The following is a 5454-nucleotide window of genomic DNA, read 5'->3' on the forward strand; positions in this document are numbered from 1 at the left end:
TCTTCCTTTCCACCCTCCATGCACCTCACACAGCACTCAGTCTTCAATCTTCAGGCCTCCTCTTCAATGTTATCTCACCCACTAAGCCTTGACCCTCCCCCTAAAACCCCAGTCCAGGTGACATACCTGGAGGACCTTGTCCCCTCCCTCTCAGGGCACTTTTAATTCTGTTTTGTAGTTGCCTGTTCACTGGTCTGTGTCCTCCACTGGACTGTAAGCAGTTTCAGAGCAGGAAGCATGTCTGTACAGTTACTGTTGTATCCCCAGTCTTGGACCCAGCATCTACCTTTAGTAGAATCTCAATAAATAATTTTTTTTAACAGATGAATGAAAAGAAGACTGAATCTGTACATCCACATCTTCAAGGGCAGCAACCATTTCTTATGCTTCTCTTCAGGACCTCGTTCAGGACCCTGTGCATTCTAGGTACAAAGGAAAGGAGGTAATTATTTGCTGTGAGCGAAAAAGTCTCGTTATTTAAATAGCACACTTCTCCATTTCGTGAAGTTTCCCCCTCTCCAGATGGAAGGCTTTAACTACATTCCAGCAGGGATGCAGCTGACAACGCGGTGACCTAAATCTGCCTACAGGGGAACTAGACACGTAGCACCCCCAGCCAGGACTGGGAGACCCACAGAATTCAAGGCCTCTAGAAACAGAATAGGCCACTCCTCCACAGAGGAGCAGAAAAACCCTTGACAGAGTCCAGAAACTCACATTCTAGCCCTGGTTCCTTCCTTAATCATGGGACAACAGGCAAATTACTTCACCTCCCTGGAGTTCAGTTTCATCATTTGTAGAATGTAGAAAGGGAGAAGGGCCAATAATGTATCTTCACTTAGAACTCTGAATTATCATTCCATGAAAAACCATGTCACCACATTCTTACCTGAGGTGAAGAAGAATCAAGATGTTTCCAACCTAAAGATAAGGACACCCATACCATTTCAAACAAGGTGTTTTGTAATCATAATCTTATCTGTTGTATGAGGCTTTGAACTTGGTAGTGAGCTTTCATAACTTTCATTCTTTTAAGTAACTGACAGAGACAACCATATGGTATGTCAGTATCTCTTCCCTCCCTCTTCCCTATCAACTTTATTAGAAATAGCAATATGCTCACTTATAAAGAATATTCCCCAACCTCCCTTACAGCTAGAATGACCATGTGACTGAAGTTCTAGCCAACAAAATGATATGAGCAGAAGTCGCATATAGCATCCAGAACATATTCCTTAAGGGAGAGAAGACACCTTTTGTGCTTTTTCTCCTCTCTTTTATGCTGGATGAATGAGAATGAGATGACTAGGACTTGGCAGCCATAGTGTACCATGAGGTGATGTGCTAAGAATGTTGGAGCAGGAAGACAAAAGGAGCATTTGTTCCTGATTCCTGGAGCCATCATCCCGGCTCTAGGCCAATTCTGTTGGATCTCTTTTCCATAAGAGAGAAATAATTCCTATCTTGTTTAAGATACTATTTTTATTTTCCTGTCACATGTAAACAAACCTAATCCTGATTGATAAAATAATCATCTGTTTTATGAAAGATCCTGTACTATGTACTGTAGGGAATGCAGAGGTACATAAGATTTAGACACACAAGACTTAGGCAAGAAGCTTCTGTCTGGTATGAAGGAAAAATGAAGAAAGGTTAGGTTTTGCAGGTCCATGTGGGTATGAAAAGAATTTATGGGAGTCAAGACCAGAGAATGTAATGAAAGGAATTTGACTGCCAGGCCAAAGAGGTCGGATTTGATCCTATGACAGAGAAGTAGATGACCTTGCCCCCATTGCAAACAAAGAAATCCGTGCTTAGGTTACAGGACTTGCCTAAGGCCTCCCAGCCAGGAAGGGACAGAGTCAATCTCAATTCTCTTGACACTCACACCAGACACTCAGCCTGGTGTCATCCTGCAATTCTGTTCTGCATTTGAAAGGATCTGGAGCAGCAAGAGTAGAAATGGAGGTTCTACACTCTGACATAGCCAGGGAGTTGGAGTGTGCACTGCTCCAATCGCCTGCCCCCCCACCCCCCACCCTCCAGGAGAGAACTTAGGGAATTGCCAGAAATCTAGGAGCCAGACCTACCTTTAAATCTGAGGACTCTTTCTGGGCCCCCTGATTAGCCACCTCTGTGTGGCTACCATGGTGCTACCAGGGTGCTCCTTTACTGTGTAGTAAGCCCTTCCCCAAATGTCAGGTACAGCTCTGCCTGCTCTTTATACATTATCTGATTACTCTCATTTATTTGAACCTAATAAAGTTATAATGTCCATTCCTGTTTTACAGATGAAAATGAAGAAACAGAGGCTCAAGAAATAAAGTCGCCTATCCAATGTTGCTCAGTTGACGGCAAAGTTGAGGTAAAAAGCCATGTTTGTTCAACTCCATAGACCTGTTCTGAGCCCCACATTCTAACATCTCCCCAATCTCTGCCAAAGCATGGAACAGTCTCCTGTTCCTGCTCAGATTCCAAGGACTTACCTGGTTTGATGGGTTGACCAGCACTAAGAATCTCCTGCCAGATTCCAGTTGTGCTCACTCCACCTGCATCAGGAACCAGCATCCCATCCAGGAGTCACACCACCATGCTCTGCACCTGACCCCATGTGGATGAGGCATCTGCTAGAAGAGAGTGGGCCCACAGATGCCCAGTCCTCTGTGAGGGCTCTCAATTTTGTCTGGTCATGGGGCAGGGATATCGGAGTCCTCCCATTCTAGGTTCTAGAGTTCACAAATTCCAGCAAGCTGTTTCATTGGATCAGGGACACTTCGTTCTTTGTGTCCATCCTGTGACTGTCATGGTTAGAATGCATTTGTTCTGATTTGCACTGACATTCAGTCAATAAACAACTGGTCATTGGAACTGAATCTCCTATCACTGCCAGCATTTGCAAAGCTGAGTTTCATTTTGCTGATCATCCAGTGTGTGTCTCTCCAGTAATGTGGTATGTCCAGTGTTCCAACATGAACCGCATATTCCCCTAAGCTGACCACCCTGGCTTTCTTCTGGAAATTCCACCAGAAACACCCTGAGATACTGTAGCCTGCAGAGCTGAAGGCAACGGATAGACCTTGGTCCTTCTGCATCCACTGCCTAAGTATGAGGGACAAGCCCTATGCCAGGCTTTGCCCTAGGCCATCACATATCCACCCCGTTCTTGCCTTGCACAACCTCCCTTTCCTCTGTCCAAACAGTTGCTGTTTCTTTCCAAGCTCAGTCTAAGATTCTCACCTCTACACATGCTCCCCTAATCAGGCTGAAGACAGAATATGTTCACCTTATTTTACTATGACTAGATATATCAGTGATATATCAGACTTAGCCTAAGTCTAGCAGATTTTAATAGTTATTAATAGAATATTCATTCATTTCCTTATAAACACTATAATCAATATTCTTGTTCTCTCATGTACTACTTAAAGTATCTGAAATCATACATGAAAGAGTAATTTAAATTTGTTGAAGACAAAGCTTTCTCTTTATTTTTTAAAATATTTATTTTATATTGGAATATAGCTGATTAGCAATATTGTGGTAGTTTCAAGTGTACAGCAAAGTGATGCAGTTACACATATACATGTATCTATTCTTTTTTCATTTAGGTTATTACAGAGTATTGAGCAGAGTTCCCTGTGCTATATGGTAGGTCCTTATTGGTTATCTATTTTAAATATAGCAGTGTGTACATGTCAATCCCAAACTCCCAATCTATCCTTCCCCTCTACCCATACCCCCAGTATCTATAAATTCATTCTCTGTGAGTCTGTTTTTGTTTTGTAAATAAGTTCATTTGTATTATTTTAAATTAAATACCACATAAGAATGATTTCATATATTAGTCTTTGTCTGACTTACTTCACTTGGTATGATAATCTCCAGGTTCATCCATGTTGCTGAAAATGGCATTATTTCATTCTTTTTAATGGCTGAGTAATATTCTACTGTATAAATTTACCACATCTTCTTTATTCATTCATCTAATAATGAATATTTCTTCCATGTCTTGACTATTGTATACAACAATAAACATTGGGGTACATGTATCCTTTCAAACAATGTTTTTCTCTGAATATATACCCAGGAGTGGGATTGCTAGATTATACAGTAGCTCTATTTTTAGTTTTTTAAGGAACTTCCATAAGTTTTCGATAGTGGCTATACCAATTTACATTCCCACCAACAGTGTAGGAGGGTTCCCTTTTCCCCACACCCTCTCCAAACATTTATTTTTTATAGACTTTTTGATGATGGCCATTCTGACTGGTGTGAGATGATATCTTATTGTAATTTTGATTTACATTTCTCTAATAATTAGCAAAGAATCCTCAAACTACTGCACAATTGCACTTATCTCACACTCTAGTAAAGTAATGCTCAAAATTCTCCAAGCCAGACTTCAGCAATACGTGAACCATGAACTTCCTGATGTTCAAGCTGGTTTTAGAAGAGGCAGAGGAACCAGAGATCAAATTGCCAACATCCGCTGGATCATCGAAAAAGCAAGAGAGTTCCAGAAAAATATATATTTCTGCTTTACTGACTATGCCAAAGCCTTTGACTGTGTGGATCACAATAAACTGTGGAAAATTCTTCAAGAGATGGGAATACCAGATCACCTGACCTGCCTTTTGAGAAACCTATATGCAGGTCAGGAAGCAACAGTTAGAACTGGACATGGACCAACAGACTGGTTCCAAATAGGAAAAGGAGTAGTACATCAAGGCTGTATACTGTCACCCTGCTTATTTAACTTATATGCAGAGTACATCATGAGAAACGCTGGGCTGGAAGAAGCACAAGCTGGAATCAAGATTGCCGGGAGAAATATCAATAACCTCAGATATGCAGATGATACCACCTTTATGGCAGAAAGTGAAGAGGAACTAAAAAGCCTCTTGATAAAAGTGAAAGAGGACAGTGACAAAGTTGGCTTAAAGCTCAACATTCAGAAAACTAAGATATTGGCATCTGGTCCCATCACTTCTTGGGAAATAGATGGGAAAACAGTGGAAACAGTGTCAGACTTTATTTTGGGGGGCTCCAAAATCACTGTAGATGGTGATTGTGGCCATGAAATTAAAAGATGCTTACTCTTCGGAAGGAAAGTTATGACCAATGTAGATAGCATATTAAAAAGCGGAGACATTACTTTGCTAACAAAGGTCTGTCTAGTCAAAGCTATGGTTTTTCCAGTGGTCATGTATGGATGTGAAACTTGGACTGTGAAGAAAGCTGAGCACTGAAGGATTGATGCTTTTGAACTGTGGTATTGGAGAAGACTCTTGAGAGTCCCTTGGACTGCAAGGAGATCCAACCAGTCCATTCTAAAGGAGATCAGTCCTGGGTGTTCTTTGGAAGGACTGATGCTAAAGCTGAAACTCCAATACTTTGGCCACCTCATGTGAAGAGCTGACTCATTGGAAAAGACTAATGCTGGGAGGGATTGGG

The 5454-nt window shown here is 41.5% G+C and overlaps 1 long non-coding RNA gene across 1 annotated transcript; it reads left to right on the forward strand.

Moving 5' to 3' along the window:
• Window positions 1–316: 316 nt before the first annotated feature.
• LOC112587827 lies at window positions 317–3915 on the forward strand. Its single transcript, XR_003112306.2, has 3 exons — window positions 317–442; window positions 2292–2365; window positions 3609–3915. It is a non-coding gene; the product is annotated as an uncharacterized LOC112587827 (long non-coding RNA).
• Window positions 3916–5454: the final 1539 nt, after the last annotated feature.

The sequence above is a fragment of the Bubalus bubalis genome, chromosome 11 (genome assembly GCF_019923935.1).
Source record: "Bubalus bubalis isolate 160015118507 breed Murrah chromosome 11, NDDB_SH_1, whole genome shotgun sequence".
Classification (NCBI taxonomy): domain Eukaryota; kingdom Metazoa; phylum Chordata; class Mammalia; order Artiodactyla; family Bovidae; genus Bubalus; species Bubalus bubalis.